Below are 27,609 nucleotides of genomic sequence, written 5' to 3' on the forward strand. Positions count from 1 at the left end.
TCAAGAATGGGCATGTCCACAGATGGATTGCTCTTTTTCTGGTGTCTTTACAATTATATAGCCCTGCCCTTTTCTGTCTAGAATACAGGTACATGTGCAAGTCGGTAATAGACTGGTTGAGGGCTTGATGGACTCTGGATCTGCTACTACCCTGATACAAAGGGATTTGTTGTTCCCTTAGTTGTTGTTGTGTTGTTGTTGCCCCATGAACTAGTCCCATCTGTTCTGTGCATGGAGATGTTTGGGCCTTTCCTGTTGCCATGGTCCCTTTGATAATCAGGGGAAAGACTGGCAAACTAAGTGTGTTTCCTTGGTTACCAGCCCCTGTGCTAATAGGTCATAACTGGCCTCACTTCTGGGCTCTTGTCCTGCCGAAGGAACAGGTGTCTGCAGGAACCCTTGGAGAGACATTTCCCTTCTCCCGTGAATTGTTTCTGTCTTGGCTAAAGGCTTCTTAATCTAAGAAACAAAGGAGAAGGGATCACAGAGACTGGTTTGCGCATGATGTTTTGTTGGGACAAAAGGTATTTTCCCAAAAGGCTGCTGCTTGCAATGTGCCTGTAAATGCTGATGTTCCTGTTCATGTCAATGTATATGATAATTTTGATGAACTTGTCATTACTAATGTGCCTATGCATGCTGATGTCCATGGTAATGCTGAGAGGTCTAGGAACACTGATGTGTCTAGCAGGCAGCCTAATCCTCGTGGTGTGGGGAATAATGCTGAGGTTCAATTAAGCAGTATTAATGAAGAGGTCTTAACACTTCCCCTTGCACATCAACCTGATTTAAGAAAGACCCAATGGGATGATCCTGCTTTAAAAAGGGCCTTTGAACAGGTTCTTTCAGTGGATGGTGTCCTCTTGTCATATGTAACAAAAGTAAAATATTCCCATTTTGTGTTGCTTAAAGAGGTTTTATATTGACTGAACAAGCATGAAGATGGTAGAGGGAATCACCTCCCGATTCTATTGGCCAGGTGTTTATGCTGATGTCGCAAGGGTCTGTTCCGATTGTTCAGAGTGTCAAAAAACAACAGTAGACCAACCAACTCCTGCCCCGCTGATATCTCTCCCAATTGTAGGGGTCCCCTTTGAAAAAATAGGAGTTGATTTAGTGGGAATGATTGAACTACCATCTAAACACTATAAATTAATTTTAGTTGTGGTTAACTATGCCACACGTTATCCGGAGGCATTCTCTTAAGGGTCACTACCGCCTTACAGGTAGCGACTAAGGCCCTCATTCAGAGCCGGACGCTCTGAGCAGAGCGCTCGCTCTGAATGAGGGCCGTCCTCCATAAAAATGGAGCGTCCTCCTGGACGCTCATATAGCTGTGGGTCACCATCCACAGCTCATATGAGCGTGCAGGATGATGGTCGCGATGGTCTTGACCATCGCGACCATCGCCAGTGCGACCAGAAGCCTGTGGTCAGGGTTTTCGACCACAAGCCCTGGAGTGATTTTGGCTCTATCAGAGCCAAAATCACTCCCACTGACATCACTAGTGATGTCAGTGGGGCCGGCTTCTGACGGTAGGCGTTCCCTTGGGAACGCCTCTGTCTGGGAGGCACGCCCCTGGCACGCCCACCAAAGGGTGCGTGCTGTCAATCAACATCGACAGCACGCCCCCTTTGGTCAGACACAACGAGCAAAGGAAAGGCCTTCGCTCGTCGGTCTGGCGCATGCGCACCATCGACCCACTTGCGAGCGGACAGCCACTTGCGAGTGAGTCTGAATCAGGCCCTAAGTTATTAGAGCTGTTTTCGAAGGTTGGATTACCTAAAGAAATTGTTACTGACCAAGGGACAAACTTTATGTCTAAGTTAATGCAGGGGGTGTTAATGTTGTTAAAAATTAAATCTGTCAGAACCTCAGTATATCATCCCCAAATGGATGGCTTAGTCAAAAGATTCAACCATACACTAAAGTCTATGTTAAAGAAGATTATAGAGACAGGGTAGAAGCTCATCCCACCTTTTTCTGTTTGTTATTTGCAATCAGAGAAGTGCCCAAGGCATCTATTGGCTTTGCCCCTTTTTGAGCTTTTTTATGGGAGGAAGCCACATGGTGTTCTCGACCTTCTCCGGGTAGCAAGGGAAGAACAACCAATAGAGGACAAAAGCATCCTTCAATATGTGGTCCAGATGTGTAATTGCATAGACCTACTAAGTCAATCTCAGGGAAATAAATTACTAGCAAAGTGAAAAGGGTCATTTGAAGTAATTAGAAAGGTTGGCAAAGGAAATTATGAACACGCTCAACCTGACTCCCGTAGAGGTAGGCAGAGTTATCATGTTAACCTGTTGAAAGCATGGAAGGTTCAAGAGATGTTTTTTGTAGACCCTGGTATTGGCCATAGTGACCTTGGTCCACAGATTCCTCAGTCTGATGGGGTCTCTCCACCCCTCGAACCTTTGAATTCAGACATGCTGAAGCCTCCTTTGGGGAACCTTGTTAATGAATTCTCAGATTTTTTTTTTCTCTGATAAACCAGGGAGGACCTATTTAGTCTTACATGACATTGTAAACCCACCTGGAGTAGTAGTTCAACAAAGACCCTATAGGCTTTGAAGGGAAAAACAAGTACAGGTAATCAAGGAAATACAAGAAATGTTGAAGTTGGGGGTAATTGAGGAGTCATCTAGCGACTGGTGTAGCCCCATTGTCTTGGTCCTGAAACCACATGGTTCTACAAGATTCTGCATAGACTTCCGCAAAGTTAATGTAGTGTCCAAATTTGATGCTTACCCAATGCCACGGGTCAATGACCTGCTTGATGGGTTAGGTTTGGCCAGATATATTTCTACCCTTGATCTTACGAAGGGATATTGGCAAATTGAGCTGACAGAGGAAGCTAGGAAGAAAACTGCTTTTTCTACTCCATTGGGCCTCTTTCTGGTGGAAAACAATGCCTTTTGGCTTGCATGGTTCCCTGGCCTCTTTTTCAGAGGGTAATGGACGGGTGCCTCGTTCTCATCAGAATTATGTTGCAGCATACTTGGATGATATTGTCATACATAGTCAGCATTGGAATGCCCATGTTAATAGGCTTATGTCTGTTCTTCAGTCTTTGAGAGAGGCATGTTTAACTGCTAATTTGAAGACATGTGTTATAGGTAAACATTAAACCAAGTGCTTAGGGTATGTGGTGGGCAATGGGTATCTGAAGCCCCTTGTGAGTAAGGTACAGGCACTAGCTGATGCCCCAGTTCCGACTACCAAGAAAGAGTTAAGATCATTTTTGGGTTTAGCAGATTATTACAGGAGGTGTTTTTTCCTCAATGTTCTACCTTAGCGGCTCCCTTAACAGATCATTTGTAAAATAGTCTAGGGACTTTCAGTCTGTGTTCACCAAAATTAAACATCGTTTGTGTAAAGGTCTGGTTTTAAAGTCTCCAGATTTTACCAAGCCTTTTGTCATACAAACAGACACCTCAGATGTGGGCTTGGGGGCAGTTTTGTGTCAGGAGTTTGATGGCACATTGAACATCCAATTCTATATCTTAGTAGAAAGTTGTTCCCACGAGAGACTAGGTATTCTGTAATAGAAAAAGAAAGCCTTGCTATAAAATGAGTTATTGAGTCATTGAGATAATATCTTTGTGGGGCCAGGTTTACTGTGGTTACTGATCATGCACCATTAAAATGAAAAATTAGAATGCAAGAATGACAAGGTGGTACTTGGCTTTACAGCCTTTTTCTTTTGAAGTCCGGCACAGACCGGGACGTCTACATATGAATACAGATTTTTTTGTCCCGAACTGGGCTGGAGAATCAGGCTTCTGCTGCGGGTGATTTAGGTTTGCCCTTTAACGGGGGAGGTATTTGACAGAGTGGGTCTCTCCCACATTCTGAGGAAAGGATTAACCTTCCTGTAGCTAGAGAGGAACCACACCCTTACCTCAATTAAGGCCAGCTTAGGTATAAAACATGGCAAGTTTAGTCAGATGAAATGTGAGGGAAAGATTGCACCTTTAGCAGCTCTCCTTATGCTTGGACAATCTGAACCATGTCTGTGCTGGGAATACTCTGCTTGTTTGAACTGCTGTCTCATGTACTGTAAGCTGTATTATTGTTCCTGAACTGTGTTTGCCCTATGTAATAAGTCGTTACACTGGCTCTACCTTTTCAAGCCTGGAATAAAAAGCTTACCTGTTTGAATCATCTCAGTCTACCATTGGTCATCTGAATTTACCCGCAACACAGACCTACAAGTAAGTGAGCATATGTATGTTAGTTTTTTTCTTTTGTAGCTAGTGTACGGCAGGTGACGGGTGCACTGATGATGGTGACTAGCAGAAACCCAGGTGCATATGTTTCCCATGCAGAGGTGGCCGCATGTTTAAATGCATAAAGCTCTACACAGCAGTCAAAATATCCAAATGTTCTTGCACATTTCTTTTGAGTAATGCCCACGAGATTTGCTACCAACTTTATGTCAGCCCATCTGACTTCTAGCAAACTTTTTCAGGCACATCTTTTGCTCTTTTGAAATCTTGGAAAAGTGCTGCAAGCTCCTGTCAGCAGCTGAAACCTGTGAGGCAGGAAGAGGTTGAAACTCAGGAACTCAAGGGTGAAGGCCATAAGTGGCATAAAATGGCAAGGAACCAGATGAAGAATGGTACCGATTGTTGTGACAAAATTCCTCCCAAGAAAGCAGTTTGCCCAGTTTTTCTGAGAGGAGGATATGTATAAAAGAAGAAGTAACTCCATATCTTGGTTGACTCTTTCTGTCTGGCCACTAGAATGGGGGTGGTAGGCAGTTGAGAAACTAAGCTTGACTTGAAGTGAAGAACACAAGGAACACCAAAACTTGGCAACAAACTGCACTTCCTGGTCAGAGATGATTTCCAGAGGTAGTCCATGGAGTCTGTAGATTTCTTGTATGAATAACTGAGCCAACTTGGGAGCTGATGGAAGACTGGTAAGGGGTATAAAGTGAGCCATCTTAGTGAACCAGTCAATTACCTCCCAGATGATGTTGAATTTATTTGAAACCAGAAGGTCGGTAATTAAGTCCATCGACAGATGTGACCATAGTTGATGTGGAACAGAGGAAGTAACTGCCCAGCTGGAGACTGTCAATGCACTTTATGCTGGGTGCACTTGTTACAAGAGACAATGAAGCTTTGGACATCTTTTCTGACAGAGGGCCACCAGTAAGACCTGGAAATTAACTGGAAGGTCTTTTGTATGCCTGTATGACCTGGAAAGAAGGAAGCATGGGTGGGCTTGACAAGAATTTTCGCAACAGGTGGATTCTACTCCGACTGCAGAGAAAGTCACTGGATCAATGATTAGATGCTTCTCAGCGGATGTATTCTAATTTTCTTGCTCCATGGAGCAATAGAGGTCATCAGCCTTCGGTTCTAGACCCCTGGATGAAAATACAAATTGAAATTAAATTGTGAGTAGAAGAGAGGCCATCTGGCTTGCCTCTGATTTAGACAATTGGCTGTCTTAAGTTATAAGAGGTTTTTGTGTTTGTGAGAATGGAAATGGGATGCACAGCTCCTGCCAAAAGATAGTGCCACTCCTCCAAGGCCAACTTAATAGCGAGAAGTTTTTGATCCCCAATAAAATAGTTGCACTCAGCCGGAGTGAATTTTCTGAAGAAAAATCCACAGGGGTGTAGTAGACCATCAGGAGCACATTGAGAGAGAGCGCAGCTCTGACTCCTGCCGAAGAAGCATCAACTTCCAAGATGAATGGCTGTATGACATCAGGTTGATGAAGAATAGGAACTGAGATTAACTTCTGTTTGATATTTTGGAAGGCTTACTTTGCTTCCTCTGACCATCAGGATGGATTGGCACCTTTCCTAGTGAGAGCAGTAATAGGTGCAATGATGGTGAAAAAGTTCTTTATGATTTTGCGAAAGTAGTTCTCAAACCCAAGGAAGCACTGAACAGTCCTGACAGTATTAGGAAGCAGCCATTCTTGAATTGCTTGAAGTTTTTCTGGGTCCATTTTGAGACCAGAATCTGAAACTATATATCCCAGGCAGGGAAAAGACTTAATTTCGAACACACACTTCTCCAATTTGCAGTAAAGATGATTGGAACGGAGACATGTCAGAACCTCCTTTACTTGATGGCGATGTTCCTCCAGATCATTGGCAAATATGAGCATATCATCAAGATAGACAACAACATGTTTGTACAACACATTGTGCAAGATCTCTTTGACATAGTGCTGCAAAACTTTGGGAGCATTGCTGAGACCGAAAGGCATAATGAGGTACTCCTAGTGACTGTCGTGGGTGTTAAATGCAGTCTTCCACTCATCTCCTTCCCGAATTCATTTGAGATTATATGCTCTTCGCAAGTCCAAAAAATGGGGGCACCACTAACTAAGTCAAATAGCTCTGTGATCAGAGGGAGAGGATAACGATTTTTAATGTTGATGTTATTCAGACCCCTGTAGTAAATGCAGGGGCGAAAACCTCCATCCTTTTTTTTATGAAAAAGAAGCCTGCACCAGCGGGAGAGGTGGAAGGGTGGATGAACCCTTTTTCCAAATTCTCTTGGATATAGTCAGTCATGGCCTTTGTTTCTGGGAGTGATAGCGGATAAATTTGCCATCTTGGAGGAGACTTCCCAGAGATTAAATCAATTCAACAATCCCATTCACAGTGAGGAGGAAGTAAATCAGCACCAGCTATACTGAAGATGTCAGTAAATTCTTGATAAGGAAGAGGAGGAGGAGTATCTGCATGAGATGGTACTGCAGAGCACACTGGAAGAACCTTTTGAAGGCAAGAACTGAAGCAGGAAGATCCCAAGGAGATAATTTGTGCGGTTCTCCAGTCAATTTGAAGATTATGCAGACAGAGCCAGGGCCAGCCCAGAACTAGAAAGGTGAGGCCCAAGTATGACAAGAAATCTTAAAAGTTCAAAATTCAGAGATTGAGTCTGAAGCGTAATTGTACCCCCTAGGATGTGGCTTCCATCAACCGATGTGATATAGGTTGGTAATGCCCACCGCTGGACTAATTTGGATATAACAAAGTTGCCAGTTGCTCCTGAATTCAACAGAGCACACACTTGCTTGAAGCACTTTGCCACTTGAAGAGACTGAGAGAATGCAATTGGTTTTCTTTGGAGAGGAATGGACTACTCCTAACTAGCCTCTCTTTGCCAAGTTAGGAGCAGGAGTTACCCGGATGCTTGAGACAGTTGTTGATTTGATGAGTAGGAGCAGCTCAGTATATACATAGATTCTCGTATTGTAGCCTTCAACGCTCTTCCTGTGATAGGTGAGAATGGTTACTTTGCATTGGTTCCTCTTTGGGAGGAGAAACTGACTGAGCAATACAAGTCTATCTCCCTAGGCTTAGGAAGAATGAAACGTAAGTCCATCTTGGTGCACAGGGAGATCAAGTCCTCTAACTTGTTTGGGAGATCACGATTAACAAGAACATCTTTAAGTTTGTCAGATAAGCTATTCTAGAAGGCTGCATAGAATGTTCCATCATTCCAAGAGAGTTCTGATGCCAGTACTTGAAACTGCACCAGATACTGGCCTAAAGAATTTTAACCCTGGTGCTGACGTAGAAGGTCTGTCGATGCAGATGACACTCTACCAGGCTTGTTGAAGATTCGGCGGAATGCCGAGATGAAATCCTTGTAAGGTGTTAGGATGGTATCCGATCTTTCCCATAAGGATGAAGCCCAGTGTAAGGTTGATGCAGGTAATAGGCAGATGATATATGTCACAAGGGTGTGGTCTGTAGGAAAGTTGCTGGGTTGGTGCTCAAACTGTATTTCACATTGATTTAGGAAACCCCTGAAATTAATTGGGGTTCCTATCAAATTTTGCAGGAGTAGGAATGTGCAGATGAGGTGCCACTGAGGAAACTGGAGAAATCAGTATGGGTGAAGTGGCAGCTCCTGAGCCTTTAAGAATAGATTGAATGTTTTTCAGTCAGTTGGTTAGTTCTTGGAGGAACTGAACCACCTAACCCTGTGCCTGCTCTTGGTGTTCTAGGTGAGCAACAAGATCAGGTGTAAACCCAGCAGCTTGTGCCTGATTCTTGGCTAGATCCATATTGCCAGTACAAACTTTCATGCCTGAAGTTTGGATTTGGTCGGAATAGGCGTGGGAGGCTGAAGAGGAGACTTGGGAGGCATGGATGAAACTGGGTAGATTGAGCCGGGACTTCCTCATGTATGATGTGAGGAGTTATATGAACTGTAGATGATGATGGTACCAAAGGCGAGGACAGTCAAGTAAATGTCTTTATTGAATAGCAGGTTGGAATGGGAACTGCATATATGATACTGAAGAGATGGGCTGAATTGGATTGGGACCAATGATGCTGGATTGAGAGTTGGATTGGTTTGAGACCAATATTGATGAATTGAATAACTTGATTGGTTTGAGGAGCTCATTCAGACCAGCTCCCTAGATGTGTTCACTCGCACCCAGCATATGCAAATCCTGTGCACGCCCAGCAAGGCAAGCAATCACAAGCCAAGGCATTAGCATGCCCACTATGTCTTGGCGAGCGATCACTTTGTGTATTTCCAAACTCCCACCAGCCATTCATAAGATGCCCTGTTGCGCATGTCATCTCCTGGAAGTGCATGAAACCATTGGTACATCGAGCACCATCGGATGCAATCGCAGCACTTGAGGTTGACTATACCCTGCCACAAGCACTGCGACCATTTCAGTGTGAATTTCAATGAGGTGATGTGTACAGGGACGCTGCCTGTTAATTATGCACGCCTCTGAAATGGCGTTGAGACACTCACGCGCGCCTGCGTTCGCACCTCCACTCCCGCATTTCTAGTGGCCTGCCCCTGTTACCACCTACAAATGGCCTCTCCTGCCACTCATTCAGCTGGGCTGTCTATGCTGGGCGAGCGAACATTTCCCGATCTTTCGCAGTGGTTCGTGCACGTACATTGCAATGTATACGCATGCGCAGATTGCAAATATCGGCCAGAACACATCCTAGGGACCGGGTCTGAATCAGCTCATGAGTCCGATGTTGATGAATTGGAGAACTTGATCGGTTTGAGACCGATGTTGATGACTTGAAGAACTTGATTAGTTTGAGACCGATGTTGATGAATCGAATAATTTGATCGGTTTAAGACCAATGTTGATGAATTGCAGTACTGGATCAGTTTGGGACTGATGGTGGTGAATTGCAGTACTGGATCGGATTGGGACCGATGATGTTAAATTGCAGTACTGGATCAGTCTGGGAACAATGTTGAATATATATATCGGATGGAACCAATGATTGGAGTATCGGATGTGACCGATGGTTGGACATTTCGGCTGTAACCGATGGTGGCAGAAATTAGCAAGTCTCTGTGGTAAACCCAGACTGGAGTGTTAGATGGAATGGAGACTTGTAACCAGACTTGGAACTGGAATCACACGGATTGGAACCATTCAGATACAAAGGACCTGGGAGCTCCGCACAGAGCTTTAATTTCAGCAGAAACGACCTTGTACTGGCAACATAGGTCAGTCAGGAAAAGGAAATTATAGGGGAGGATTCCAGAGGTTTGGATGCTGCGATGAGCTGGTCTGGGAGCAGCGCTCTAAGTAGAGAGATCGTCTGGTGACCAGCATGGCTGCGCCAATGCTCTGGTTTAGGAGGGACTGCATAGAGCCATCTCCATGCTCAGTGACAGAACACTGAGCGAACAGAGCGGGAGCAGCACAGACAGACCTCAGCTGCAGCCTGAGCGATGTGCGGTGTGAGAGGACCTCTCTGCTTTCCGGGAGTGATGCTCAGCATGAGCGGACCTCAGTGATAGCCTGGACAGACACCGGAGATGTAAGAAAGTTGTTTTTAAGGGCTGGAGCGTGACACACAGATTGGAAGTTAAATCAGCAAAAATTTTAAGATCACTGGATGCTGATCCCCAAAACAATATGAGATATGACATATATAGAATGGTGTTTTGCACATTAAACATTCAGACTAAATAATCAAACTACTTAATGAAATCAATCAAGTTATGAAAGAAATAAAAAACTTCCCTTAATCTGTGATTTTTAGTGTGGCATAATGTGTAAGGGGTATTACTTAGTGTGGAATAATATTTAAGGGGCTTTACTTAGTGTGGCATTATCTGTAAGGGGCAGGGCCGGCTCTAGGGGTGTTCGACCAGTGAAGTCGAACAGGGGCGCCACCCATAGAGGACGCAGCCCTCCCCAACATCCCGATTGTAGCCGGACAGTACTGTCCCACTGTTCCACCCGTGGGCCGAAGTGGCTGGCAGGTGGTCAAATCGGGAGGTTGGGGACCCCCACCGCCGCAGCTGTGTGGTGAAGCCGGACATCGGAGTATGAACGGATGCTGCGCGCATGCGCGCGGCATCCATTCAGTAACTGGAAAGGACTGGGGGAAGTTGTTTGGAGATGTGCCATGGGGGCACGCCTCCAAATAGCATCACATAGGAGGCCCCCATTTCCGGTATGTATGGGCGCACTAGAGAGAGCCGGCACAGGGTACTCCCACCCCTGGAGCCGGCCCTGGTAAGGGGCATTACTTAGTGTGGCATAATGTGTAAAGGACATTGCTGTGTGTGACATAATGTGTAAGGGGCATTACTGTATGTGACATAATGTGTTATAAAGGGCATTACTGTGTGTGGCATAATGTGTAAGGGGAATTTCTGCGTGGCATAATATGTTATAAGGGGCTTTACTACAGTGTGGCATAATGTGTATAAGGAGTACTACTGTGTTGCATAACGTAAATGGGCTTTGTGTAACATAACGTGAATGGGCTCTATGTGTCATAACATGTACAATCTCCATCTGCGCCATATTCACAAACTGTGCTGCTATTCCCAGTCCCTACCAGTCTCCCAGATGCCGTTGGTGCCGGGAGTTGCATCATCATGTATGGCATTTTGGGAGTGGCCGCGGTAGACGGTGGAGTAGCAGCACACTGCAGCAGTGCATCCACTTTTTGCTGGGCATGCCCCCTTGAGTGATGAACAGGGGGCATGTCACAAAGCCACACCCCCTTTCTAAGCATGCCTTCATCGCGCACAGATAATCGCCCTCTTTGATTTTTGCAGGGATTTTTTTTGGGGGGGGCAAAGGGAACTTGTGCAATGAGTTCCGCAAAATCTAGAACCGTCCCTGCATTTTTTGTAACAATTTTGATTAATAATTAGCATAATTATGGCTTTCTTGACTAATAATTAGCATAATTATGGCTATGTGGAAAAACATGCTTCTCCCAAAGCCATGCATCAGAAAGTAAAAAATGTGCTTAGTTTTGTGCAAATGCATGTTTTTAATTGGAAAGTACATGAATTAAAAGGCCAACGTGGCGAAATCTGTGGCATGTCATGCACACCACACAAAATTAGAGATGTGCGCTGACCCTCGTGTTTTGGTTTTGGATCTGGATCTCCCCTGGTTTTGGATCTGAATCTGGTTTTGGATTTTTTTCCTTGGTGTTTTGTTTTCGTGTTTTGGTTTTGGATCTGGATTTTTTTCTTAAAAAATAAAAAAAACAGCTAAAATCACAAAAAATTTGCCTTTTTTGTTCCTACAGTATTAATTACCTCAATAACATTTATTTCCACTCGTTTCCAGTCAATTGTGGTTACCTCACAGCTCACAATATTGATTTTTTTCATCTAGTTAAAGGGCCAAAAGGTTGCATCCAGCTTGTTGGCTCAAAACTGATTGATATAATTATTAATAGAGTTGAGGACTGTGCAGAGATGATGGTTGGGATACCCTTGAGGATTGAAGGCATGGGCCTTCATAGAGGACAAGGAAGTTGATGGCCTTGCATTATCATGATGACTGCTGGTGGCAGCTACAACATGTGATTCTTGGCCTTGCTCTCCTGTCATGTGACAGCCCTCCATATTTTCTGCAGTCTTGAAGCAGTGTCACAAGCACCAATAGTGTAGCCAAGGTGTGGTTACAAAATTCACACACGTGCAGTCGTGCGCACACAGAAAAAAAAAATACAATAGACACTATTTTTTTTTTTCGGGTCCAAAACTTGGGCCCAGAGCACAGATTGGTGATGACTGGAGTCGGGCAGCACTAGGTTGCATAGCTGTATCTTGTGTGGATAAGCTTAACACGCGCACACACACAGAAAATAGACAAAAGACACTATTTTTTTTGGGGGGGGGGGTTCGGGTCCAGAACTTGGGCCCAGAGCACAGATTGATGATGACTGGAGTCGGGCAGCACTGGGTTGCGTTGCCGACTTGCTAGATCTTGTGTGGCTAAGCCTAACACACACAGACACACAGACAATTATTAGAAAAAAAGACAATTGATTTTAGTTTTTTTTATGCTCCAGAACTTGGCCCAGAGCACAGATTGATCACAACTGGAGTCGGGCAGCACTAGCTTGCAACTTGCGTTGCTGGCTGGATCTTGACCCTCATTCAGAGCCACTCGTAAGCGGCAGCTCGTTCGCTCCGAGCGATGTTTGCCAAACTGCGCATGCGTACGGATTGTTATACGCATGCGCGAACCAGTCAGTGCGGGCAAAATTAATGTGCTTGCAAAATAGCGTATGCCTGCTAATTTGATTGACAGGATGAGGCGTATGTGGGTGGTAACAGGGGAAGGTGCTTGAAAACGGGGAGTGGAAATCAGAACGCAGGCGTGCTTAAAGGTCAAAACGGGCGTTTTATGGGTGTGCATATTTAAAACAGCAGCGTCATTGACCACGTCACTGGGTTATTTTATAGCCAGAACTGCTCGCAAAATTGTGGTAGCAAAAACCAACCACAAGAATAGCGAGCAGTTCATACGCTTATCGATGTACTCGATTAATCTAATAAATAGCGGACATGACGTCGGATGCGAGCGGCCAGGGGGCGTAGTTTCCCAAAAAACAACCGCAAGTTTTGTTCGCTCGTTCAGACCTAGAGGCGTGAACAGACCGCAAACAGCGAACGGTTCATTTGAATAGCCACCCCTATTTTCTGGACGAGCGAGCGCAAATAGCGACCGGCTCTGAATCAGGGCCCTTGTGCGGTACTGCAGTTAAGCCTAACACGCACACACACACAGAAAAATATAAAAGACACTTTGTTTTATTTTTTTTAGCACTTCTAGGGGTCAGGCAGTGCTAGCTTGCAGCTTGCGTTGCTGGCTGGATCTTGTGCGGTACTGCGGTTAAGCCTAACACGTACGCACACACACACACACACAGAAAAATATAAAAGACACAGATTTTTTTTTTTTTAGCATGACTGGAGTTGGGCTGGATCTTGTGCGGTACTGCGGTTAAGCCTAACACGCACACACACAGAAAAATATAAAAGACACTTTGGGGGAGGTGTATCATCGGCGACATCACAGATGCGGTACATCCCCCCCGACTTCGCGTACATACCGCGGTTAATTACCGTGTTATGTACCAAGAGAGCTGTCCATTGCGATGCTGCCGGGCAGAGGGACTTCCGGGTTTAACACCCAGAAGTACTTCTCCGCATGCGCAGAAGGCCGCGGGCCGCGGGGGCTCATGGGAGGGATCTGTTTGGATCCCTCCCAGCCCCGAGCGTCGCGCTAAGAAGCCCATAGGCTTCTATTGGGTAACGCCACCTGAAGGTGGCCTTACCTAGCAACGCGAAGCAGCAGAATGCAGTGCATTCTGCTGCTTAATACAAACAGGGAATGCAGTAAAACCCCCAAATACTGCATTTTCGGGGGTTTTACCGCATTTTTGCCGATGATACATCTCCCCCATTGATTTCTTTTGTTTTTAGCATGACTGGAGTTGGGCTGGATCTTATGCGGTACTGCGGTTAAGCCTAACACGCACGCGCGCACACACAGAAAAATATATAAGACACTTTGATTGATATTTTTTTTTGACTAAATATTTTTTTTTTTATGGAGTCCAGAACTTGGGCCCAGATGGACACAGCACAAGCCCAGATGTATCTGCAGTTTTGCACCAGCCCAGATGGACACAGCAAACATGAAAAACACCAGACCAGAATGGATCAGCAGTACCAGCTCAGGACACAGCAGACAGCCCAGTTGGATCAGCAGACAGCACAGTGACAGTGACAGCACCGTGACCAGAGACCTGAATGTTTCAGCAGTCACCTGCCCAGGACACAGCAGATAGCACCAGCACCTCTCCCAGCCCTACACTACCCACCCTCCCTGTTCAGTCTCCACAGCTGGAGTGAAATGGCGTCCGTCGCGTGTTCCCTTATATACTACATTGATCATAGAGACGATAGCTCATGAACCGCGAGATTTCGTCTCTATGGTTTTGCCTCGATTTGAGAGATCCGAGTAAGGCGGGAAAATCCGAGCCTGCTTAGATCCGACTCGGTTATGCTAAATTCGGGTGGGTTCGGAACTCTACACAAATTGATGAAATAGTCCCAGTTCTATTCTTTCCTCAAAATGCAGATGTACAGTGCAAAAAGCATAGGTGTAATTCAAACATCAGAACCAGGACTGGATCATCTACGAGGTACATAGGCTCTCACCTAAGGTGCATTGAGTACGGAGGGTCCGATTGCTCTAATGTGCATTTTTATAAGGTTCCATGCATCTTAATCAGGCTTAGATTACTTCTCTATAAAATGTTGTGCTGCGGAACATGATTTTGCCCTTCATTAGCATATATGAATGTGCAAAGTGGATAATTTTCTCTTTTCTTGCTCTTGTGTGAGTGAAAAATATGCTATTCTCACCCATATTATTCCCTTATTCAAAGTCGGTAGACCTGTTCAATTCATTGTACATATAACATTCTCATTCTGGCAAAGAACTGTTTTCACATGCAGTGCCATACCATAGCACTCCTGCACCATGGGAAGCCTACTGCTGTCTCACACCTACAGCACATGTGATGTTGTGGCATTAGAGAAGAGGAGGCCACAAGTGCAGGGAGATGGGTGCTGGGCACAAGGATGCATCTAGTGCCCCTCCAGACACCCAAAAAGCTGGGTGCAAGTGGCACAGGGGCAGCAATTATGCTGTTCCCTCGGTCTTGCTCCTTGGATGACTGCGCCAATTGCACAGCCGTGATCAGTTCGATTTGCTTACCAGACTAAGGACCTGATTCAGACCTGCTCGCTAGCAAGTGCTCGCTCGTTGCTGGCGATGTTCGCTAATGTGCGCATGCGTATAGTTAACAGTGCGCGTGTACAAACTAGTACGAGCGACCGGGATGTGCTCGCTCGCCCTGCAAAGACAGCCCAGTGGAATGAGTGACAGGAGAGGCCATTTGTGGGTGGTAACAGGGGCAGTGCATGAGTAACGGGGGAGTGGAGTTGAAGACGCAGGTGTGCCAGAGTGTTTCAATGCCGTTTCAGAGGCGTGCATAATTAACAGGCAGCATCATAGTGCACGTCACCTGGTTGAATTTTACACTGAACTGCTCGCAGTGCTTGCGGTAGGGTACAGTCAACCGCAAGCCCTGCGGTCAGATTTGATGGTACCCGATGTACCGATGGTTGTATATACTTCCTGGAGATGACGTACGCTAGTGGGCGGCTAAAGTCAGGATGGTGGGCCAAGGAAAAACACAAAGTGATCACTCGCCAAGACATAGTGGGCGTGCTTATGCCTTGCCATGCGAGCACCTGCCTTGACGTCACTTACATGAATTTTCATACGCTGGGAGTGAGCAGCTGTATCTAGCGAGCGGGTCTGAATCAGGCCCTGAGGGTAATGAGAAGAATCAGGGATGAGTGGGACTGCACACCAAGAGAGTGGCTGCAAAACATTACACAAAGAACCTACAGTATGATGCACTAAAGTTATTGTGTGTTAGTTGAGTACAATCATACTGTCTCTGGAATCAATTAGCTAGTGATGTGTACAGTAGTAACTTTATGTCACACTGCAGTCTATGTGTTGTCCCATATAGTTGTCCCACTTATTTGAGCCCAGTTGAAGTAGATCAAAATCAGCTGAAAACCAAAAATTTTATATTTTTGGAACAAATTACATTTACAATTATGTACATGTGTACAGATAAATTAGGTATATTCGCATATGAAACATCCTCATATTTCTTAATTGTTCAGAGAAAAAAATCTGTAATTGCTCTAAATAACTGTAGTTAATTCAATTTAAATATATATTTTTAAGGATATCCATGTAAAGGTAGATATAATAGCATAACAATACTTGTGTGAGCTATATTAGAATTTGGAGAAAGATACCTTTATAGGATTCTCTACTACATGTAAGCATACATGTAAGCTGTTTGGAACTCCCCATTGTGTACTTTTGGTGGAGGATTATCTACAAAAACCACTTCCTATATGATTTTAAAAATAGTGGCACTATATGGGTGCCGGATTTCATTTATCTGTGTACAGGGCCAGCAACAGAAATCTTGGGGCCTGGTACACTCATATTGTTGGGGCCCCCTATCCCCTCTCCAGGCCCATCACACACACCCCTCTTCCCCAGCCCCTGTGTCTTTCACACCTCCCCTCTTCCCCAGCCCGTGTCTATGGCACACGCTCACTCTTCCCTAGCCACTGTGTTTGTCATACTCTCCCCCTCTTCCCCAGCCACTTTCTGTCACACACACCCCTCTTCCCCAGCCCGTGTCTGTCACAAACCCCTCTGCCCCAGCCCCTGTGTATGGCACGCACACACTCACTCTTCTCCAGCCCCTGTGTTTGTCACACTCTTCCCCCTCTTCCCCAGCCCGTGTCTGTCACACTTCCCCCCTCTTCCCCAGCCCGTGTCTGTCACACTTCCCCCCTCTTCCCCAGCCCGTGTCTGTCAAACATCCCTCTTCCCCAGCCTGTGTCTGTCACACACCCCTCTTCCCCAGCCCGTGTCTGTCACACACCCCTCTTCCCCAGCTCGTGTCTGTCACACACCCCTCTTCCCCAGCCCGTGTCTGTCACACTTCCCCCCTCTTCCCCAGCCCCTGTGTCTGTCAAACATCCCTCTTCCCCAGCCTATTTCTGTCACACACCCCTCTTCCCCAGCTCGTGTCTGTCACACACCCCTCTTCCCCAGCTCGCGTCTGTCACACACCCCTCTTCCCCAGCTCGTGTCTGTCACACACCCCTCTTCCCCAGCCCGTGTCTGTCACACACCCCTCTTCCCCAGCTCGTGTCTGTCACACACCCCTCTTCCCCAGCTCGTGTCTGTCACACACCCCTCTTCCCCAACTCGTGTCTGTCACACACCCCTCTTTCCCAGCCCGTGTCTGTCACACTCTCCCCCTCTTCCCCATCCCCTGTCTGTCACACACCGCTTCCCCAGCTCCTGTGTCTGCCACCTCTTTCATCTGCAGCTTCCTACCACTCACCCCGTGACTCTTTAGCCCCCAGCCCGGCCCCGACCAGCACTTACCTGCTGCGCTGCCTGTGTTCCTCAGTCTTCCCTGGTGGACAGCAGACCCGGCAGCTCCTCTCTGATTCAGTGGTGTGATGACATGAAGTCACGCACGCTGTGCCAGCCTGGCATCCCTGTCCCTGCCGGGACTCGGGAGGAAGGATCTATTCTAGTGGCTCTAGCCCCTGCTTACACAGCAGGTGGCAAAGACAAGGGCGACACGTGAACTGGGCTCCCAAAATTCCTGAGGGTCCGTGGCCCATCGGAATCTCGGGGCACGGTACAAGTGTCCCCTTTGCACCTCCCTGTCGCCAGGCCTGTCTGTGTATTGAAGTTCCTTTGTTTTTATTTATTGCATATGGACTTATTTTGGAGAACATGTGAAGCTTGAACTACAACGCGTTGAACTCTGTTGCTATGTCCATTATTGTTTTGGTATTTATATATGTGAAACAACCCAAACGCTGACTTGGAGATATAATAACATATTTAGGCTTCTTTAGTTCTAAACTGTTTTCTACGCAGAGACATTTTATGTAGTTTTGTAATCTACTTATCTAACCTGATGTAAATAGAATTGCAATCGACCAATTACTTCACAAGATGGCGCTATACAATTCATAGTTCACATTTATTATTTTTATTTACAATACATGTCTCTAGATATTAAAGTCCAAAGATGAAGAAATACAATAAAAATTTTACTAAAACAATAGTTTAGTGAAAAAAGTAATTATAATTAAAGTGGAGACAAATGCTTATGTTAATGTGAATACTCTGCAAAACACTTGGAAACTATGCATGTTAAAATTATTACTGATCAATATACTGTAGTTTTACCAGGGTGGATATATCTCACTGTTGCCAAAACAGATTGGGGGCGATTCAAATGGATGGTGCCAGCAGAAATGTGTGAGAAACCCCCTGGTTAGGGCACGCTAACCGCAGTTAGCTCGCCCTAACCAGAACTTTAGATGGGTTTAGCCGCTTTACACAGCTAAACCCGGGGCGAAGAGGGCGATAATTAATGAGTGCCCAGAATAATTGAATTGCAACACTGGGTGCCCTTTAATTATCACTGCTTAAAAAACAATTGAATCACCCCCATTGAATATTGTTTCTTTAAGGCTAATGTCACAAACTGCCACAATGCCTCGATCGATCATTGCTGCAATAATGCCACCAAGGTAGGGTTAAAAATGAACTATGCAATTGACATGCGACTGAAAATTCGTCATGCTGTTTGAATAAAACAAGCATGCTCTATAGATACACCTCACAGTAGGATTGTGCATGTTAAGTCTGTGACTTACTGTATACTTCAATAAGGGTTTCTTAATAACCTGGACACAATGGGGCAGATGTACAGTATGAAGCTCTGGAAAGTGATAAAGTGCAGAGTGATAACCGTCCAGCCACTCAGCTCCCAACTGTCATGTTACAGGCTGTGTTTGAAAAATGACAGTTGGGAGCTGATTGGTTGGTCGTTTATCACTTTGCACTTTATCACTTCCCAGGGCTTCGTACATCTGCCCCAGTGAGTGTTGCATGCTTCTTTACTGTAAAATTGTAGTAAACCAAAGACACAGAATAGAGATTCATATGCCAACTAATACACTCAAAAAATAAGATCCGTTGTAACCTTCCATCAAAATAAGTACACAGCAATGAGAACTATATACACTACAGTGCATTACGGTTTGTCTCTTGCAACCTACAAGCTAAATGTTGTCAGCTGACTCTCTGCTTAAAGAACCCAGACCATCAGTATACATCCACCCGAGGGCCCCCTCTTCTTCATCACATCATCTAAGACCCATGGTTAGTTAGAAGTGTGTAACCTGCATAACAGTGTGTGATTTCCTTGGTGAATACCAATTTACAGAAAAATTTTACAGCACACCTGCAGTTCTGTGTGGGGGTTACACAATGAATCCTCAACAAAGAAGTTAACACTGACAATGCCATTATTTTTTCTAAAGGTTTATTTGGCTTATTTGACTGGGAGGTTGGATCATGCACTTTAAAGCAAAAATATTTTGAGACTTATGTATATACCTTTTTATCAATTATTAGAGGCAAAGACAACCTGGCACTAACATGCTGTATAGTAGCTATTGGGAAGAAACCTTTACATTTAATTGTACACCGTAGTTAATGAATTAGACATGTATTTGCCTTAACAAATATCAATTAACTGATTCTTCCAAGTTTTAGAGGTTTTTTTTTTTTTTGCAATATATATTTATTGGTTTTAAATGAAAAAACAGACAGCACTTCCAAAATGCAAACAAATTATACAGCATTGCTATATAGAATAAAGCTATACACTGATATATATTTTCGAAACCTATATTAGAAATCCAAAACATACAATGAATAATTCACTATCAGAAAAAATATATATATATTTCTATATATATACGAAACAAACACACACACATATATACACCAAAATAAAAGACGAAAAAGACCAGACTGGGGAAGACACATTGGGAATGGGGGGAATAGGGGGACCTTGAACACCAAATATTCAAGTCAAAGCTATGGCATATTCAGTGGAAGTTTTAAACTCAATCCAAGGGAGCCAAGTGGCAGAAAATTCACCGTATTTCTCAACTCCAAGACGTAAATCCTCCATATCCATATAGAGGTCTATTCGGGCAAACCATTCATTAAGTGATGGAGGAGCTACTGATTTCCAGTGAATAGGTATTACAGCTTTCGCTGCACTGTTAAGGAATTTGAGGAGAGATTTTTTATATAATGTTAACGGCCCAGGATATAGGTTTAGCAGCCAAAAGGAAGGATCTGGGGGTACAACCTGTCCTAAAATTAATGCAGAAACAGAAGTCACTTTCTCCCAAAAGGGGCGCAATGCCTGGCAGTCCCACCAGATATGTAGAGGCGAGCCTTCTGCGGAATTACATCGCCAACAACAATTAGATACAGTAGGGAACATTTTAGCTAGTATTTGAGGGCACCTATACCAGCGTGTGATCACTTTATAATGAGTTTCAATAACAGAGTAGCTGACTGAACTGGCAAAACAATTATCAAAAATCTTAAGTCTGTCCTGAGGGGAGAAAGAAACTCCTAAATCGCTTTCCCAATCATCTAGAAACTTGAGGGGTAAAGAGTATATATTCTCAATCAATAGTCGATAACATAAAGAAAGAGAATGGGTCGGATGAGTATCCATCAAGTTCTGGAGAGAGCCAAAAGATATTACCCTACCCTGATTCCACCAACTGCCCAACCCGGGAGACTCCACGCTCAATCCATTTGTGAAACAGATGTCCAGAAGTACCTGGGGGGAAGTCGGGATTGTCAAACAACGGTGTCAGGCATGAAAATAGAGAAGATATCCATGAACATCTCCTCAGTCTATTCCATCGAACCAGGGTAGGGCCTATTGTGGGATGAGACAAACCAGGAACCTTGGATCTCCATGGATATGTAGAGAGGACCTTAGAGGCTGATACCTTTCCAGCTGAACCCACTGTCTAGCATCTCCAGCCCTCGTCCAATCTATTATGCGACCAAGCATAATTGCATCGTAGTAAGTGGGAAAGTGCGGAAGTTGAAGCCCCCCCCATTGTCTTGCATCTAAATAATATAGCATATTTAAAACGGGGTTTGCGACCCCCCCATACAAAATCTCTCACTATATTTTGTAACTCCTGAAACCATTGTTTAGGTATATTTATTGGCAAAGATTGAAGTAAATATAAGACCCTAGGTAGAATATTCATTTTAACCACACTAACCCGTCCCAACCAAGAGAAGGTTTTATTTGTCCAGGTCTTTAACTCTAATCGCAGAATCTGGAGTAATGGTTTAAAATTATGGTCAAATAGTTTAGAGAGTTCTCTATCTAGTGTAACTCCAAGGTATTTGAGGCTAGATGTGTGCCAGGAAAATGCAAATGTATAGATTTTGAGTAATTAACCTTGAAATTAGACAGAGCACCAAATCTACTAAATTCCGCTACTAAATTAGGGACGGAAGTAACCGTGTTGGAAAGCACCGCTAAGAGGTCATCCGCAAATAAAGCCAATTTGTATTCATTTTCCCTAACCCTTATACCCATCACATTGGGATTAATCCTGATAGCATGCACCAGGGCCTCTATACAGAGCACAAAGATAAGAGGGGATAGAGGACAGCCTTGTCTAGTACCGTTACTAATCCTAACCATATCAGATAATACCCCATTAATCCGAACCCGAGCCGAAGGGTAGTGATAAAGCGCCATTATTCGATGTAGACATTCAGGACCCAGACCTATGTGCATTAGAACACCCTGCATAAACAACCACTCAACCCTATCAAATGCCTTTTCGGCATCAGTGGAGAGGAGGATAACTGGAGCTGAGTCACCGTTGGCCAAATGTATCAGATCTATTACTTTAGTGGTATTGTCCCGAGCCTCCCTCCCCGGGACAAAACCCACCTGATCTGAATGTATAAGATTCGGAAGTAAAGTTTTAAGCCGATTGGCCAGGAGTTTAGCAAATAGTTTATTGTCTACATTGAGCAATGATATGGGACGATAACTCGTACATTGGGCTGGATCTTTTCCCATCTTAGGGATAACGGTAATGTGTGCATCAAGGGCTTGAGGTGAAAAGAATCGGCCATCTGTAATAGCGTTAAAAGCTAGGAGCATTTTGGGAAGCAATATTTTCTGGAACGATTTATAGTATACAACAGAGAAACCATCTGGGCCTGGGCTTGTCCCAGATGGGGTCGTCTTAAGTGCCCCCTCTAACTCAGAAAGGGAGAAGGGTGATTCCAACCAGACCCTATTTTCATCCGTGATAGTTGGGAACTGTACGTCGCGAAGATATTGTGCTACCAACCCTCAAAATGTGTTAATCTCATCTGGTGACTTAGGGTCTCCCAGGTTATATAGCTTAGTATAGTATGATTGAAAATCAGATGCGATATCCCGAGAGAGTGTGTGAGTCTCGTCCGAGGGAGCATTAATAGATTGGATAAATAGACAGGCTCTTTGTGCTCTGAGGGCCCTAGCTAAGTACTTGCCCGGCTTATTCCCCCACTGGAAAAAGCGACCCCTACAAAGGCAAAAATCGCGTCTCACTGAATCAAAAATAAGTTTATTCAGGGCTACTCTGGTAGCTGTCAACTCAGTGAGAAGTTGGGGAGAGGGACACCCCTTGTGAGAAGTCTCTAATGACTTAAGCCTCTGCAAAAGAGCCTCTTTCTGTTCTGTTTTTTCCCTCTTCAGCATTGACGCCAACTGGATCAGTTTACCTCTGAGGATGCATTTATGAGTCTCTAAGACCGTAACACTGGAGACCTCCGGAGTTTCATTAATCGAAAAATATTCCTGTAGGGCCAACTCCAGTTGAGTCTTACAACGAGGGTCAACAAGAATTTGTTCATTCAATCGCCATAAGCATTGTTTAACAAAGGGGTATGAGGTCAACAGCGTCACGGAGATGGGAGAATGATCCGACCATGTAGTGGGCCCAATGTCAGAATGCTGAAGAAGGTGAAGGAACCTATGCGGTAAAAACAAGTAATCGATTCTAGAATATACATTATGTGGCTTTGAAAAGAACGTGTAGTCTCTATCACTGGGATGCTGGAGCCTCCAGGTATCTATCAGCTGATGTTCATGCAGGGTACGTCTCATTTGCCTATGTCTCTTTGTGGAGTGTCTAATGGATGGTCTTGAAATATCAAGTTCAGGTTGTACAGACCAGTTCAAATCCCCACCAATGACAGGGATACCAGACACCAGAGGATCTATCTGATCAAGAATCTGAGCAAGAAACATCGGCTGGTTCTGGTTGGGTACATAAACATTAATAAAAGAGTACGACTGGCCATACAAAGAGCATCTAACCATATGCACTCTACCCTCTATCAGCACAGTATGTGAAAAGCTTGAAAAGGAAGTGTCTTTGAGAACAGCATGGCCACTCCTAATGATTTAGAACTACTATTGTTAACTATTGTTAAAACATTGGGATAATTACGATCTGAAAATCGAGGAGCTGAACCTGATGTAAAATGCATCTCCTGAACAAACACCACCCCCGCCTTAGCTGCATAAAAGTCTTGGAGAGCCCTAGAACATTTCTCTGGAATATTGAGTCCCTTGGCATTGACAGAGACTATTTTAATAGTCTGCATTAGCGCATTAGCCCGCATCATAAATGTCAAAAAACACTATGTGGACAAGGTGAGGGAAAGACACAAAAGGAAAGTACAAGGGGGAAAAAAGACAGACAACATACAACCCACATAACATACAGAAATTAACAATCATACAATGTAATAAACTAAAAATGCAAAGAATCATATAAATGGCACCACCTGAAAGCCCGAACATATACATGTCGTCGAGTATCCCTGGGGGCGCCGTGAAAAAAAAAGAGAGAAAATCAGGCAAACACATAAACAAATATGATAGAACCGCCACTTGGGAGCTCAGGCGTGAAAGACACGACCGAGACCAAGATATAGGAGGCGGTAAGGGGGTCACCGGGGGTCAGTGACCACAGCATCCCTGAACATTAAATGAAACTGATAAGTAATGCGTACACTCAAATATACGCAACCCAATAAAGTATACAATATCTAAACAAATTATCTATGGTAGTTGGCCTATGATAAAACAGGTCAATGGGTTTATATAGCCGGAACATCGTTATAGAAATTAAGCATATCGCTATCGACAAGATACATATTCTAATAGTATGTTACGTCAGTTAGAAATTAAACACATCACAGAACATTAAACTGAGCAAGAATTAACGAATAATTTTCACTAAGGAAAAAAGGCTTTTTTGTGAGACAATAGAAGAATGGAACCAAACCACTCCAACCTGAGTCAGAATGTAGTATTCATTCCCCTCTGGCAAGAAGGTCAATCAAGTAGCTTGCTCGGAGGAGACCAGCCGTGTTTAGGTAAGGGACCCGAGAGCACGTGGGACCTTAGGAGGTTTAGGGTTACGATGCACCCTCTGCCAATCATTGTTTGGGTGGGCAAGTTCCTCTGGGATGGAGCGTAGTAGAGGCTCCTGCCAATCCGGTAAGACAATCAAAGGCAGACCCAAGTTTGAACAGAAGGAAGCAAGATCCGCTGAGTCCTTGAAGGTATACATCTTGCCATTGTGAGAAACTTGAAGGCTAAATGGGAAGCCCCACCTATATTTGATCCCCAGCTTGCGGAGTTCTGTAGTTAAAGGCTGAAGTGCTCTGCGTTTCTGTAAAGTCAACCAGGACAGGTCCTGGAATATCTGGATATGCTGATCATCCACATTGATAACATCTCTCTGACGCACTGTGCGAAGAATGCTCTCCTTCTGGGAAAAATAGTGGAGGCGACAAATTATATCTCTCAGGTGGTCTGAGGGGGCGCCTCTAGGCCTCAAGGCATGATGAGCCCTGTCAAATTCAATTCGGGAATTAGGATCTGCACCTAGGAGCTGATTGAAGACTTTAGTGAGAAAGTCAATAATACCCTGAGGTGGAATATCCTCCGAAACTCCTCTGATCCGCAGGTTATTCTGTCTTCCACGGTTGTCCAAATCGTCTAAGTGATCATGTAGTTGTTGAAAATCAGAAGCTTGACGGAGGACAACCGCACGGAGAGCGTTGTGGGCAGCTGCCGAATCAGAAGTAAATTCCTCTAGGGAGACTAGTCTAGTGTCGAGCTGGGACACTTCTGATTGGATAGAGGCAATCTCTGATCGGACAGTATCACGAAGTCGGTTCTCCAACTGCTCAAAGTCTTGTTTCGTGGGCATGGAGCGGAGCATAGTCAGGATCTGAGAAATCCCCTCTGAATCCGCAACAGGAGCATGATCAGAAAACAGTTCCTCCATCTGAGACAGGAAATCAGGGGCCTGTGATATATCAGGTGTGGAAGGAGCCGATGCGTTCTCTGTAGGAGCCGATTCCTGCGGGAGGAGAAACTGATGCAGAATAGAGGATGACGTGTTGTCCGAATGATGGGTAGAATCTTGTCTTTGGGACTTTCTCCCTGATTTTTGGGAGCTCTGCTTGCCTTTCACCATGGAGCAAATATAATCAAGATACTAGATAACAGTAAGGCAGCACATAGGAGTAATATACGATATCCGTGAAGAGTTGCGCAAGTAGAGTGTAAGGTCACCAGGGACGCCGCTGCCACCTTCCCCCCAAAAAGCAGCTAGGCCGGCATCATTAAGCGTAACGGGGTGGTTTCCAGCATTGGGTGTTGGTAGCGCCCGCAGAAAAATTGGGTATCATTAGGGCATAAGAATTGGCGTGTGAAATCAAAAGCAGGCTCATATATCTATTAAGTAAGAGCTTTGTGAGATGTCCAGAACAATTACAGCAGCCAACCACTAGATGGGGCACTAATCTCCAAATAAAGGACAGCCCCCAAAGAAAAGTCAGTGATGAGATATCCCAGCAAAATGTAAAAATGTGAGATATAAAATATAAAGGATTTACTTTCCTGCTGTACTGGCTGACTGTGAGGCTGTAATGGGGAAGCCACTTGAGTGAGTGATCAGGGTTTCCGATTTCTGAGGGAGCCTGTAGTATTTCCTAGGAGACACACTGCCTGTCTCTTCACATGTGCAGGCAAGATGGCAGGGGTGTAGATATGCAGGGTCAGTAACCTCCACAGCTGGGGCTGTCTGCACAGCCCAGTAAAAGTGTCCACAGGAGTCTGCTGTGAGAGCAATCCGCCCTACGCTCTCCCCTCCAGATGCTGGTGATATGCAGCAGTGGGCAAAGAGAGGTCCCAGCGGCAGGAAGCAGAAACGCCGCTACTAGAGGCCGCGGCTTCTACACGGGGGTAGGCCCCGATCTTTACGTCCGGCGCCGGAGGTTGTGGAGCTCGCGGAGAGCAGCCAGGAGCAGCGCCAAGTTCAGGTAAGGCTGCGGGAGGCAGTTAGATTGTGGGAAGGGCGGGAGTCACCGGGTAAACGGCGTTACAAGTCCCGCTACAGCCGGAGCTCAGACGCCGCACATCTACCTCGTCCACCGACCAGGCCACGCCCTTTAGAGGTTTTTTAAATTTCATTATGAGACTGTTGCAGAGTTGAAAGCAAGTCAGTTGTGCAGGCAATTGTAGCATGTATCTTATGCTCCACACTTGAGCAATTGCATCTATTGGTGATTCAGAGTCAGATGCGACTCGCTAGCTTCTCATCTTGCAGCTGAAGGGACATAACTGGGTGGTACTGGGGTGATTACACCAAGACACAGATTAGCAAAGGAGTGCTAATGGAATTGTGAGCTATGGGAAATTAACCATTCACAGAGTTGCTACTATTTTCAGATGGAGATCTTGCACCAGGCAAAGGGCTAGTGGAAGTTTGCACTTACAATGATGACGGCTATGAAAGCAAACATATGAATAATGGTGGTGCGGTCATATACTGTAGATACATTTGGGCGAATATTAGGATTTTTCTCTGTGCACATAATGTACAGCTCACATGTATTCAATTTTGCAGTGGCCTCTATGTGATTAGATATGATGTCTGATAATGTTACTATGTCACTTTTTTAAATTCACTTGTACACTCTAAGGGGAAAATTTACTAAGAATCGTGTTGGTCCTAGATTACAATCACGGGGGTAAATTGCCATTTTTCCAAACACGGGAATTTATTATGAATAAAATGGGGGTATTTTCTATTTCTTTAGAGGTGTCCACGGACAATTTTGAAGTTAAAATACACCCAAAATTACACCACCGGCATACTGGAGGGAAGTATCGGCAGTTAGGGTGTGGGTGTGGGGTTAAGCACTAGGGGGATGGTTAGGCATGAGGCAGGGTTAGGCTTAGGGTGCGGGGAGGGGGAGTTTAGGTTTAGGCACTAGGGGCGAGGTTAGGTTTAGGCACCAGGGAGGGAGTGTAAGGTTTAGGGTGCGGGGAGGGGGAGGTTAGGGGAGGGAGGATAGGGGTTAGGGTTAGTCCTAGCATACTTATCTATGGATGTCAGGATTCTGGCTGTTGGGATACCACTGTCAGTATTCTGATGTGGCATCCTGACCGCCGACAATCCATACCCAACCCTAAAAATAGAATTTACAAATAGACCCCCTCCTGAGCAGCATGTCTAGCAGATGTATACACAGATTAATGTGATCCGTGGATGTTTCTGCCTTTTGGGGTTCAATAAATGGTTAATTAAAAAAAAATTATGTGTCCCCCCCCAAAGCATAACCAGCCCCAGACTCCTGAGTCAGTCCTGGATCTAAAAATATGGAGGGGACATGTAACGTCCCCCCGTATTTTAGGAACCAGCCCCAGGGGAAAAAATGTGT

Source organism: Taudactylus pleione, unplaced genomic scaffold, assembly GCF_031769625.1.
Source record: "Taudactylus pleione unplaced genomic scaffold, aTauple2 ptg001573l, whole genome shotgun sequence".
NCBI classification, from domain to species: Eukaryota; Metazoa; Chordata; class Amphibia; order Anura; family Myobatrachidae; genus Taudactylus; species Taudactylus pleione.